Here is a 14693-nt window from a genome sequence, read left to right as displayed (position 1 = left end):
TAATTATTTTAAGTGCTACAACGGAAGTTAGAATTTGAGCCCTGTTTTAATTTTGATGCCAGCTATGCCTTGCTCTCCTCCCTCCTAACCCCAAACCACTCTGGTCATTATGATCCAGTTTAAATGATACTGATCTTCATGCCCATCACATTTGAAAGCACTTGCCTAAGCAAAATCCACTGGCCAGACAGTATGGGGAGAAGGAAGAGACTTGCTGCTTATCTGCAGCAACGAGGTCTGGGCCAGAGTTTCTTTATGCTTGTGTGAGGAAGGGGTAACTCTCTTTAGGAAGAGGATCCCCCAAAGTGGAACTAAATGCAAGGAGCACCCTCAAACTATGCTGGGCCTAAGGAAGCAGAGGCGCCCATCTCAGAAATCCCTTTGTGTTCTCTTTACACACCCTGATCCATCTTTGCCTGTTTTTACAAGCAATTTTAATAACAAAGTACTTATTTTTAACAGTTGTTTTTCAATTTAAGTGTCTGTACCACTTGAACTTCTACCTTTTCCCATGGGTTTAATTCAACAGGCTGAATGATTCTTCCCTTCCCATACATTTTAGTCATGCCAACGTCACATGGCATTTTCAACGGGCGCTGAGATAGAAACACTTGCCCATGCTTGTCTGTAAAAACCAGTTCCTTATTCTAACCAAGAAATGAACTGCTCAGCAAGAAGATTGCATATAGCAGCTCCTGGTGTAATGTGGCACATCTGCATATAGCTTCCCTCAGGTCAATGAAGCTATACAAACTTTTGAGCAGGATTTTTAAGCTGGTATAGTCTCTTGATGAAATTAGAGGGACAATGGTGAAATTGTAACAGAGAGGCAGTGCTGACCTATTTTTGCTGCAGACCCTCCTGGAGCTGACTGAATTATGGTCTCACTTTCACTCCAGAAGTGTGCATGATGATATTTTGGTTCACCTTGCTTTCTGTAGGGAGACTGAAGAAAATGTAAAAGTTGTCACTAAAAGAGCGATTGGACATTCAGGCCGGTATTTTTCCTTCAGCAGGTACCAAGTCATACGGCACCCTCAGTTGCTCCCTCTCCCACGGATGCGAGCATGAGCCCTTTGGAAACTTTCCCATTATCTGTGTTAAACAAACAGGCACAACTTTACTGGCAGATTTGTCGACCATGGAAGGGGGGGGAGGGAAGCAAAAAACAGAACACAAGCTAAAATTATTTAGTACCACAAGCAAGTACCACATTTTAGCTGATGAGTTAACAGCATTCTTCACAGAAAGTACATTCAGTTTCCTGACTATTTCAACACACACATGCTTGTGTTTTACTGCAGCATTTATCTTTCTTTCTAGTACATGGAGGCTTTGCCACACGAAAGAGACAAGATGGTTAAGAAAAAGAAGTGATTTGCTAGGGGCTTTATTTATTTATTTATTTTACTTCTCTGGCTTAAAGATTAGATGTTTTCTCTTGGTAAAGCTGGATATACCAACTGGCATTGGCTGTATTAAAATAAGGAAGAACCTCAATCAAAAAGCCTCTCCTAAGGCAAGCTTTCTTGTTAATATGCACCAACATGAAAGGCTTTCTTTTCATCCTATACAACTACAGTGTGTGTAAATTGCAGGGGGCTCATTGGCATAAATCTTGGCTGTGACCTCTGAGGTAAACTGGATTTACATTACTTTCTGACAAGAATTAAATGAAGGCCTTGTGGATATATGAACAGCCTTCTAGACTGCAACAGATGGGCATGAATGTGCTCCCTAGGCAAACTATCAGTGACATCTGTGTCCTCCAAATTCTGGTGGTCTCAGCCAATTAGCAGGCAAAAGGAAAAAACAAGTCAGCCTCTGCACAGCTACCCCAGCCAGAGCTGAAGCAGAAGTGCTTCTGTTTAGAAATGGGATCAGAAACAGCCTCCAGCAGCAAGGAGATGGTTATCTGGCTGGGCAGACTACAGAGGTAGCATTACAGAAGAAGCTAAAGTAATTAGATGGAACTGATATTAATATTAATACAGAACAAATTCCAGTCACAGTTAAGCCTGTGTAAGGCTAGAGTAACATCACTACCATGATAGATTCACCCTGATGTAATGGAGAACAAAGTTTTGCCGAGTGCTAAGAAAGCAGAGAAGGGTCCAAAGTGAAACGCAGCACCTAACCTGGCTAGCCCAAACATTGCAGAAGCCTAGCTCTAGATCTGTATTCAGACTAACACCATGTCCTGCTTTCTTTGTAGAAGAGTGAGCTAAGTATCCAAATGTTAATTCTGCCAGTACAGATCTGTGCTTAAGAACACTCCTCCTCTGGTGGATAAAGTCCAGGCAAATACTACATTCAACAGTGCCCTTACCTACCTTGTCCAAAGCTGAGATTAGTGCTTTGTGGAAGAGTGTCTAAGTTGTAAGCAGAACAAGAAAAGTGCTTTTATGTTTTTGTCTGTTAGAATGATGGTTGGGATTTTTTAGTGCAGCACAGAAACAAAACATTCCTTAAAGTTATTTTTATTAAAAAAAAAAAAAAGGAACTCCAGACCTTTATTTCAAAGCTAACCTTAATCACAGAATGTTGCTTGCATGAACTTTTGTAATACCAGCCAGGTTTTAAGGATGGCAGCGGGAGGTGAGGGGCTGATCATCCACGGAAAACTTTATAACAAAAACACAGGGCTACTGGCCACCTCATGGAGCTCATTAAATGAAACATTTGGGAGTCAACCTGATCACTGAACTATACAAGCTCCATTTTGCTAAATGTTCCCTGTATGAGATCCACATTTTTAGGCCATTCAATCTTAAGAGGAGTGACCAGACAAATATAAAATACATTAGAAAGTCAGTCCTCATGGCACATATGTTCCTAGATATTTCTCCGTCTTCCCCAAATTTTTAACCAATCTTTACACCCAAATTAAATATCCCTCCCATGATAAGAGCAGGCAGGATCTCTGGCTAAAACCAGATCTGTGATGGAGCCAGTGCTTAGTGCTGAACAAAAGCACCTGTTGTTTTGCCCTAGTAATGACTTTTCAGAGTGGCAATTTGGGCTCTTTCCCCTCATCATTGCTATCTCATGCACCACTAGGGGATGCAGAAAAGAGAATAACTGAGGGGCAGATCGATAAATTAAAAAGTTAAAAAAAAAGGAAGACATAATGAATTTGGTACAGCACATATTTTTAGATCAAAGATGCCTTTGAAGTGACAAACCCTTAATCCATAAACTACTGAAGCACTTCCTTTCTCTCCCAAACTACTTGTTGTCAAATAAAATGGAAGTTAAGGAAATTATCTTTATCTGAAAATGGCCAAAAGAAGCCATCACCTAATGACAGCCTTGTCAAAATGACAATTGGGGAAATTGTTAGGAAGGCGAGGCCGAAAGACTGGAGGAATAAGCTTGCTGTTTGCTCTAATCTGGTCAGGCAGGCCCCACACAATTCCAGTCAGCTTGCTGTGTGAAACAGCTAAGTCTTTGTCAATGCTAATAGGGGCTGGAAAGACTTCTCTTTCATGAATATGTATCACCACCCCTCCACGTCTACAGAGAAAAACCCTTCAAAACTGCAAAATAAAAAACAACCCACCAACAAAAAAATCCCAAAACAACAAAATCCTAAGCTGTGGGGCTGTGCAGAGTGAAAAACTACCAAGTAATGAAAGCTCACGTTTGGGAAATGGAGCCAGAAGGATCTTCTTCCCAAAGTCTTTCTTGGGGCTTTTATTTCCCAGCACACTGGGATGAGGCACTTCAAGTCTTCACTTGTAAGTATGAAAAAGCAAAACGACCCATTGGGGTGTATTATGTCCATCACTGTATATCAAGTATTTGTCTGAATGTGCTGCACAGGCATCAAAACCCTGGCCACACATACACGCCCTTGGGCTGATATGGCAGAGCCCCACATGAATGCCTGCTTACTTGTGGGAGGAGATCACTCGCGGCAGGTCTAAATGTTTCCACGTGCAAAGGTTTCAAGTCCAGGCACTGAACTGGTTTCATATCAGGATAACAAATTTCCTGTGAAGTTTACAATTAAGTGGCATTAAACATTATACCTGGAATCATCTTTATTAATTACATACCACACGCTAATGCGATAAGAATGGGTTCCTTTACACGTAACAACACACCCAAGGCTTTCAAGAAGGGGCCAGTGATTTCCCAATGCTCATGTTAAAATGATTTTTGGAGGCATTTATGACCTTCTGCAAATAAAATCCTTCACAGCTTCTCAAATTAGACAGTCTGAATCACTGATCCCCTTGATGTTTTAGGGAGATTATATATATATATATGCATATATATATATGCATACACATACACAATATTAATTCTCAAAAATTCTCAAGCTAAATCCTGTCAACTGAGGCTGATGTACAGACAGAAGATGCTTTAAAAGGATGAAATGGCTCAGAAACGCATGTCAGAAATATTGTCTCTCTGCAGGACCGATCCTGAAACTTCCGTAAGCCCAAACCTGTCCTTTAAATCAACGGAAGGACAGAAAGGGAAAGAACAAAGAATCGAACCAAGCCTATGCCTGTTTCAGAAGAGTCAAACGAATACATTTTAAGATATGGTGGATTTTCTCTCTGCTGGAAAGCTGTGACATCATTAAAACATTTGATAGTGTTTGAAAAGTTACCTTCAAATTTTTGTTGTTATCTTCTTAGCTTTGCTAAAGAGAAATCGTGGTGATATTACAAACTTCACTTTTTCTCCAAGTAACAAACAGAATATAAAAGTTTGACTTCCAGCAGAGATATCAAGACACAAAGCTCAATTTTGAGGGTTTGCAATATTATGCAACGTTTGCTGTAGACATTTCCATTTCGTTAGCATATTCTACTTTACATGAAATCCAGCAATGAATGCTGTCCCTGATTTAAGGCTAATCCTCTTTAAAGAGCTACAGGCTATATCACATGTGGCCACAGCCATGGTTATGCCATGGCTGAATCACTTTGAAGCCTATTGAACAGAGTTCCCTTGTGAGGCTACACACAAACCCATGAACTAATGCTCCCTGTGTTGTGAAATCCTACTGTTTTCATCACCAAGAATCTTAAGGGCTAGAACCTCCCTGCCCCCAAATAAGGGGGCTACACAAGGAGGAAGAAATACAAGGCTGCCCTCACTACCTCTCAGTGAGGATTTACAGCTAAAGCATACACACCTAATGTGGTACAAACACCTCGCTGCTAAATTTCAGAGAGCAACTGCTCAAAGGGAGGGTTACTGGAACAACACAAGGTAAAGATGAACCAGGCATCAGCTTCCTTTGGTAAAAGCTCTGTCTCACAGTTCAACTTTTTCAAGGCTTCTGAAACACAGCAGGTTACAATGGCTCAAGTCTTAAAGGACGACAGACAATATAACCCTGAATGGGAAAGAAACGGGAGATGCCAAAGTAAGAATATTTGTCAAAACAGGGTTCCCTCCCTTCTTTTTTTGTACCTACTCCACCTTAAAGCCCTGTTTGTGGAAAGACTCACATTTATTTCAGCAATCTTTTACACAGGAAATTATCTCCATTTAAACAGTGTAGAACCAGAGAGAGTGATAAGACTCAGTCCCTATGGTAAAATCTCATCCCTGTGAAGGCAATGTTTAAGTTGCTTGTTTTTAAAAAAAAGCACTTCATCCTAAATGTCGAATATCCTACAAAATTTAGAACTGCCACTATATATCTGGAAGACAAAACCATATCACTCCTCAGGTGGAACATGTAAAGGAGTATCTAAATGGTATTTAGGAGGCTGTTTCAAAGTGCGCTGAAGTCATGAAGTTTCTTCTTTCAGCCAAATCATTTCTGTAAATTTTAGGTCAGTTGTCACAATTTTTACACTCCAATGGATTTACTTCAGAGCAAGAAAAAACAGATTTTAAATGCAGCAAATACATTTTATCATAAACTCTTACCAATTCCCAATACAGTATTAAAAATATTTGCCACTAGCCACTCTAGGTATTGTGATGCCTTTGATTATTGAGCCTTTGCTTATTTGGTGGCTGATATCAGGCCACCTTGAGAAAGTGCAGCTTTGGACAGCTTCCACAGCTCAGTTCTTTAGAAGGGGAAAGAGCAAAGAGCCCCGTACCAAACTGGTAACACAAGGCTTGTCAGCTGGGGAGAACCTACTTTCCTGAAGCGTAATCTTAGTAGGAAACCTGCACTAGTATTCCAGCTCTTGCAAAGAACACTATCAGGTCTCCTGATGGTCATAGCTGATCAGTCGGATTATAAAAGTTGAAAATCCACTGCTTGATTGGTTATAATACACCAATTCAAGTTTTCCTTGTTTACATCTTCAACTTTAGACCTGACATGAAAGATGGAACTTCCATTTCCTGGCATGCCGTCTACTGCACAGACTCAGGCAAGGTGTCACACTGGACTACCAAGAGCAACACAGACTTCTCTTCAACAAGCGTCGATAACATCCGGTCTTGTTTAGCTTGTGAAATCTGACAAGGTCAAAAACTCAGATATTATAAAGAGTCTCTAGGACATATGTGAGAGGTTTACAGTGTATCTATAGGGGGGGGAAAAAAATGCCTAAATCACATACGAATTCTACACCGCTGGGAAACAATCCCTAACCATCTCTAGGTAAACTTAAAAGACTTGAAACATGATATGAATGGACCTGCTGTATTTCCATTTGACTGTATGGTCACAAAATTTATTTGTTCATGAATGGGGAGCTAGAGAGAGGTCTTCCTTATTTTGTGTAACCAATTTACAGCCTGCTTTACATGAACTAGACTAACTGGAAAACAAAAGAATTTAATTTACCAAGTCATAAATGGAATGCCTCAGATAGTCCCAAAGCACTAGCTTTTAAAGTCACTGGAACTTAAGCAGAAGGAAAAACTTGATGTGTATGCCAAATCTTTTCTCTTTCTAATTTGCGAGAAGTCTCACAAAATAACAAATGTAAGTCTCTACACTTCTAGCTGGCGTATACTTCTCCCTAAAACTAGAGGATCGAACCTTCCACTGATAAATCACTTCCATATACAGCTGAAGACAGAAGACCATCAAATAACTGAAAGCTGGACTCCCAGCTTTGGTAAACAAAGACAACTCCAGTAGGGCTAACTACCAAATAAATCCCTGCTTTCTAACCACTTTTAAAAAACAGAGAGAGTTCCTTTATTCTACAGCTGTGAGGAATGAGTACAGTTGCAGTTAGCAACTGTGTACAGAATACTCATCCCCAGTGTGTTTTTCTAAGTTGCACGAATGATTTCTCATTTTCAGCTCCATTGAAATTCATTAAGACACTCTTCTCTGAGAAACACTCTGCTCCAAAATGCTTAGACTTCAGTCTTCATTCCAACTTCAAAAAAAAAAAAAAGACAACGGGGAAGAGCTGACAATTCTTCTTATGGATCAGGGTTTAAAGATGATTTGTGTATAATTTTAAGCAAGGAGCAATTACTGAGTACCTGTTCTGTGGCACTGGACCTCCCTTACTCTTCTCTTTCCACTTCTTGTCCCCACTGCTCATGAAAGCTGGGATCACACATAGCTTGTCTCCCACAGAGTGCTGCACTGCATGAGCCTTCCTCCAAAGTCACAACCGTCAGTAAGAGGGGGCTCCAAGTAACAAGAAATGTCTCCACCTCTTTCCATACTGTCCCTGCTGTCCTTTTTTCTTTCCTGCCCTGGCTCTCTACCAGTTATTTACAGGGAACGTTGCCATCCCTTAGACAAAATAAGGAAGGAGATGCTGAAGATTCACTGTTGGGTCAGCTCAAGGTTCTTGCTGTGCGATGCCAACAAGCTGAAAGGGATCAGTCCGTTCCACCTCACAGCCTCTTGCTCGTGTTTACCTTATCCCTTGACATCCCATGACAGTGTGGTTTCACTGTCCTGCAAGTCATTCTACAGGCCCCAGTGACAAAACAAACACAGGTTGGAGAGAATGACCGAGGAGGGTAGGAAAAACAATCAAGAAGATGGCAAGAGGCAAGAACACCAAACAACAAGAGGGGCAGGAAGACAGAAGAGAAATTGAGATAGTACAGAAAAATAGGGGAGAAGACAGAGGGGGAAAAAACAAGACGGGTTCGGGTGGAAAACCAGAGGCAGATCATGAAGGTGAAACAGAAAGAAAACAAGAAAGTACTAGGAGTGGCCTAGACAGAGTCCATCTTGTAAGATACAGTTCTCCCCACTAGTCAAGAGAAGCAGCATCATCAGGAGTTGATTCAGGTCAGACGAGATTGAAAACAGAAGCATTCTTTTTCCTGAGTAAAGGAGGACTGAAGAAGTAAATAAAACATGGACGGAACTGCACTCCCTTTTTCCTTTGGAATACCTCCTAACTGCTTCATGGTGTGGAGCTATTTTTGGAAGCGGGATCCAAAATTTCAGTGAGTGCAACTCCTTCTTGTGCATATCTCTTCCCTCTCACGCTGAGATCCAGCTGACTATCTTGCTTTATATTTGGAATATATGTGCCTATGGTGGTTCTGTACAGATACACTACAGGTTGCTGAATACCATGTTTATTTGACTAGCCAGGCATATTTCTTCTCTATTTAAACGTGAGGCACTTGGCTGCTGCAAGGTAATAACAATTAACTGCAGAACCTAGCTACAGGTTGCTGCTTACTCTTTTATGCCTTTCCCAAATGAACTCTTGGAAGCTACCGCTGTTGTTATTACAGTTTATTTAAAGTACCACAACAAGCTCTTGCAATATTAAAATGGTAAATTCCCACTTAAAAATGAATAAATGAGAATCTTTGCCCTCTCAGGCAGAGGACCTGTTCAGAGCGCTGCAGTGCCTGGGGGACCCCGGGGAGGACACGGGGGCGAACTGGCTGCAGAACGGACCCTCCCTCGTGGCCGGGAACCCCAGCCCTGCCGCCAGGGCTGGCGGCCGTGCTGCAAACGGGCACACTGGCCTCGGGGGCGCCGGGGGGCACCGGGGCTCGGGCCCCCGCTCTGCCCGGCTCCGGGGCTGCGGGTTGCTCCAGGAGCCCTCGAGCAGCCCCGAGCGGCGCAGGGCCCGCGGCCCCCCGTGTCTGATCAAACATTGCCACCTACCGGCTACTGCACCTTCAGGGGCCTGCACAGGGCAGCCAGGAACTGCGGAGCGGCAACGGGAAAGCTATACTGTACATATTTCTGCTCCGACCATTTCCCAGTTAGCTGGGCTAACTTGAACTGGGTCAAGAAACGGGAAGTGAGATAGCCTGAGAGGAAGAGCAGCAGAAGGGCATAGCCTTGGTAGTTGAATCCAACACGCATGATATTCACAGGTTTAGGCAGTGAGTATTAATCCCTAGCATGGTCTACGCGCAAGTAAACACATCCACCGGCCCTGGGCTTTAGGGCTCTAAAGCACTAATCAGCTCTCAGTAACCACTACTGCTCCTCCTCCTCAGCTCTGTGCATCCCTGAAGCGTGAAGGACCATTTCGAGCCACCTCCGGGCTGCCCAAAGAGCTGGCGGGGGCCCTGGGACACCCCAGATACAAGTTCAGCGCACATCCTGCCACGGAGCACGCCTGGGCCTGCGCGACACGCGCTCACCGCAACACAGTAGACGCAAGGCCTGTAATGCTGGGGAGAGTGAGTGAACAGACTGCAAGTCTATTTGGCCATGTGCCAGAGGGGCTGAACAAATGAGGGAAACAAGGAAAGGGCTGGGGTGGTAACTCACTCACTCAGCTATTACATTTTTCATAGGCTTTCCACTAAACCCACTACATAAGCTGCACTTCAGATGTTTAACACATATGATATTCAGCACATGAATGCATTGCTTATGTCCCCTTGTGGTGAGAGTTCAACCTTGCAGAGTAACAGCATCTCCTCATACTCGCTTTTAAAACAAAAACCAACAATGCATTCAAGTGTACCACAGGTATTTTCTAATGCAAAGTTTGACATAGAAGGTCACGACTAAATCACAGCTTCTACTTCAGTGTTCACATGATGACACCATTAACAAAGCCACTGCACTAGGGAGCGAGAAGCCCACCAACCAGAAAAAGGTTACCAAAACCCCACTAATTCTGCTTACAGCTTTTACAAGCACGGTTCCCCTTTACACCTAAAACCGTTCTGTCACACGACTGGCAAGCCTGTGGACTACATCTGCCGTTTTGATAGCCACCTGTAAAAGTTTGGCCTTGGGAAGGAAGGAAAGAACCACAGCGAGATCTCAGCATCACTGAAAGCAGGCCAGACGCTGTTGAGCTAACAGGATGCAGATTCTTTCATAATACTCATTTAAATAGCAGAGAAAAGTAGAAAGTGTCAAACTTGTCCAGGCTACCTATTAACTAGCCTCATATCTTGTCTCCAACCATAGGTCTGCAGAATGGCTTTACACAGCAAGAGAAACAGAACTACAAAAGAACATGTTTCCTAAATACCTGAAAAACATTATCTGTCTATCACAGAATTCCTGACTTATAATAAAGGTGGATCATTAAAAGCCTTGCCAACAGCTCAGTGTGCCAGAACATGCAGAAAACCATTACAGGAATGTTTTGTTAAAGTTTCATCTATTTTTTTGTTGACTTCAGTTCAGTGAAGTCACTGGCCACTCCTGGAAAAGACAACTTAGCAATCCACTAACTATCCTTAGCAAATACAGGAAACTCAGCTACACCTGCTGCTCCTTTAGTTGTCCATCTTTACATGGGAAGCTGTATCGCAGAAGAAGTAGGTGGGAATAGCTGCTGACCTTCAATGCTACAGCACAAACTGCCAGTCAAGTAACTACCAAATATGTTTTACAGACGTGTCAAAACAAATGTACCTCTCAATCACCATAAAATGGGCACGCTTTCTATCAAAATCAAATTTGTCAAATAATAACATTCTACTGCGTGTATCATCAGTCACCTTTAATATTTAAAGCCTGTAGATTTTTCTGTGGTACTCACTGACAGGGCTTTGTCCTATGAACATCACTGAAATCAAAAGGTAACAGTTCAACTTGATAACAAGAGAAACTCTTTTAAAAAGCCCACGTGCCTCAGAAGCAAACCTTCTGCACAGTCCAGGCAAAGCAACAGGGATGACAAACTGAATCTCTGAAAGGAATCAAAAGTCACTCGAACTTTATGTTCTTCCACAACAGATAAAGAATGGCTACAGGGCAAGCCAGGGGGTGAGGGGGAGAGAAGTTTTGTGCTCAGCTAGCCAAAAAACAATTAGCTGGGTTACACCCCCCCCACCAAAAAATTTATAAATAAATAAATAAATATATATATAAAAAAAGCCCTGTCCTTTCACTCACTAACTCAGAATACACTTTATTTCTTATTGCTTTCTTTTTAATACTCTTATTACCTAAGATGAACTTTCTGAAAAGAGAAAGAAATATATCTGCCTTCAGTGACTCTCAGGTCTTCAAAGCTGATCATGACTGAAAGCAGTTTAAGAGTTCCCAGAATTTTCCACTTTACAGATTTATATATTTGGGATCTGGAGTTATCCAAAGCCTTAGGAAATCAGACCAAAGTTTTTGGCCTTAAGAATCGGACCAAAGTTGTTAAAACACAACACCACAACAACCCCCCCCATCTCTTAACTTACCATAACCACCCATTACAAATATTTAACCAGCCCAAACAGCTAGCATCTCTAATATGTAACTGATATCCACAAAGAGAAGCCACACTGGACATGATAAATAAGCACCACAGCACATTGGTATCAGAGGAAACACTCATTTAAAGTAATGGGCATTACTCTTTTTAGTACTTCCTCCTCTCTTACAATTGGTAAGGCAATGAATACAGGTGTCTTAAAAACAGAGCCAGTCAGAAGACATGAATGGAAAACATGGCTCTGCTCCGTCTTTATTTACCCACCCAGCACTCCCTTTGTAATCCAAGGAGAAGCTATGTGTCACTGGCTGTGCAATCTGGCTTGTGCAGGTTTCTATTCCCAAAGTGACTGAGATTTCAAATTTACCTCGATTATCAATTCCAGGAAGCAAAGTGCCTTTTCTTCCCAGTAAGTAAAGTGGGTAAAACCAAATAGGCCTTGTAAAAAAAGCACAAGGGAAATGTTGACATCAGCTCACCTGGCTCAAGCCCCAGTGTCTTGTGCACAACACAATGCTGCCCAGCCCTACAAGCTTTGGGCATCTATTTGCAGTTTCCCTTTTTGTCTAAAGAAATCCTCCCCTCCCCCCCCAACCCCCCCCCCCCCACAGGAATGAACTCTAGTAAACCAAGTAACTATTACTGCAGTAAACGCTTAAGACTACACCCACAAATATGAATGCAAAGAGCCTGAGTCTTTTCTCATACAAGAGGAAACCTGGAGTCGTTTTCCTGAAGCTGGTGGCATTCCAACCAATGTAAAACTTGCAGAAGAAAGGAGCATTAAATCCAATTCCTGTCATCTCCTGTATGAAGTCATGTAGAGCTGTATTTAATTCAAAAGCTAGCAAGAAATACGCAGTTAGTATGAGGTTACATAACCCTAGAAAAAAAGAAGAGAGTACTCACATAGCTCAATAGCTACCGGTATCAAAATAATTTGATCAAAAAAGATCTGGCTCTCTCACAGCACAGAAGTCTTGAAAATAGGCTCTACTTCCGGGAATGAAAGGCGAGGAGGAATTACAGCAATCAGCATATGCAATAAATGGAATGATTGCACAACTGTGGGTTTTCCAGAAGAAAGCAAAGCATTTTTGTGTGAACATACGTGCCCAGCCCAGATTGCTGCAAAAAAAGCATTCTAGTAAGTGAGGAACTTTACAGAATCTGTTTTCATTATCCGCTTTTCAAAATGATTTCTTTCAAAACAAAATTTAACCTTGTTTTTCAGATATAAAGGGAGAAAGACATGTGCAACAGAGAGCTTTTATCTGCACCCAGACTATATTGTATGAAAACAATTGCCAAAGAAATTAGCAAACTAGCACCAATTTCCCCGTTTATTGACTAAATAAAAAGAACCTGTAAATGAAGTTTATATGGACTGACACAAACCTTTTATAACCTAAGCCAAAGCAATCAAACTTCCTGTACTTAAGACACAACACCTTTTTTAGTGCCAATGCTACACAAATATACATGGGGGGCACAGAATAGTCTAGGATTAAGGTTGAGATCAAAACTTGTATTCTACACTCTGCCTCTGGCATGTGTATGGGAATAATCTTACTTATTAAGAAAAATTAAGCAGCTGAGAGAGGATTGCACATTTTTCCTATTAGACATATTTCCTATTAGGTAAGGGTGCCCTAGGACTGCCAGTTTTCAGCTCAGCTTAGATAAACAGCCAAGAGAAGACTAGATTTTTACCAAAGGCAGGTCAATAAAACTCAACAACTTTTGCTTCAAGCAGAACAGAATAACTGAATAGTTTATTCTTGATTATAAAACATTATCAAATAACTGTTATATTTAAAACATTCTACTAACTAGTGTTTGTTACCTTTCAAAGGGTTAATGTTTTGGGAGTCTGCAATTGAAAAGATTTTAATTTTTCTGAGATCTGGACCTGCAAACTCAGGCTCACACACTTTGTGGCATCAGTGTGACTACTCATGTAGTAAAATGCTCACAAACACAAGATTTTTACACATCTGTATAAAATCCCAGATAGAGCTGAGACTATTTTTTCCACTTATACACTGTAATAGAAAAACAACTGTATATTTTCAGAGAAGTCATGTAAGAATTCCCTAGTACCTGGAGAACACAGATTGATTTTTCTTCCCCCCAAATGCAAAACTGGGCTGAATATCCCATGCGGTTTTAAGAAGCACATGTGAAAAACACAGTCTAAGGAGTACACGGGCTGGGAACTGAATAGGCATTGAAAAACCACGCCAAGGACACACACCTGCTTCCCAGGACACCTTATGTACCAAGGGATACCAATATGGGTACACTGCTCCATATTTACAAACATCCCACAACCTGTTTCCTTCAGCTTGAAATAACAGAAATAACAGTGGTAAAAACAGATAAACAAGAGGCTTTGAAGATGACCTTGAGGAATCAATCACCTGGTTCATCCCTCCATCTCAAGGCAAGATCCCCAGGGTCTTTAGCTAAGTTCACCTCCCGCGTCTCCAGCAACAGGCACCGCACGCAGCGGTGTTTTTACGCAGCCTGCCCCGCGCCGCTCACACACGCTGCTTCCTCACCGCCCAGCCGTGGTGCTTTAAGCCCTTTGACCCTGCTCCTACTACAGAGAGCTTCCTCCGCGTATTCTGCCGCCTGCATTCACAGCTTTTAACGTGTGTGATAATCCGCCACGCTCAGGCGTCTCTCCTGCGCATTAAAAAAAACCCCAACCGCCTCCTCGCCTTGCCCCCTCCGCTCGCCCTGAACGGCGGCAGGCGCCCAGCGCTGCCCACCGCTATGTCAAGCCTGGGCGCCGAGCGCGTACCGAGCTGCGGCTTCGCCCCGCACTCGCGCTCGGCCCCCGGCGCGCGGCCGCCCGTCCCAACCGCCGCCGCGCGCGGCCGTTGGGGCCGTTAGCGGCCGTTGGCCGCACTGCGCCGCTCCCCCCCTTCCCTCCCCTCCCCTCCCGTCCGCCCGCCCCCTGCCGCGAGCCGCGCCGCGCCCGCCGGGCTTTGACGACCCATTTCCCAGCAGCGGCGGCGCCCGGCGCTGACAGCCCAGCCCAGCCCGTCCCGTCCCGGCGGAGAGGGCAGGGAGCACGCAGGACGCCGGGCGCCCGCTCTCCGCGCACGACGGGAGGCGGCC

At 43.1% G+C, this 14693-nt stretch overlaps 1 protein-coding gene across 4 annotated transcripts in view; it reads right to left on the bottom strand.

Annotated features, from left to right (window-relative positions):
• Positions 1-14214, bottom strand: part of ALPK1 (alpha kinase 1) — a 52077-nt gene extending 37863 nt beyond the window's left edge. For 3 of the 4 annotated variants that reach the window (XM_026076743.1, XM_026076741.1, XM_026076745.1), the window contains exon 1: positions 13988-14214. The gene's annotated coding sequence lies outside the window, so the exon portion shown is untranslated. Of the gene's footprint in view, positions 1-12473; positions 12518-13987 lie in introns of those variants that run through there. The other variant, XM_026076742.1, reaches the window with a different exon arrangement.
• Positions 14215-14693: the final 479 nt, after the last annotated feature.

The sequence above is a fragment of the Apteryx rowi genome, unplaced genomic scaffold (assembly GCF_003343035.1).
Source record: "Apteryx rowi isolate R43461 unplaced genomic scaffold, aptRow1 scaffold_438, whole genome shotgun sequence".
Lineage (NCBI taxonomy): Eukaryota > Metazoa > Chordata > Aves > Apterygiformes > Apterygidae > Apteryx > Apteryx rowi.
This window is presented reverse-complemented; position numbering and strand designations above follow the sequence as displayed.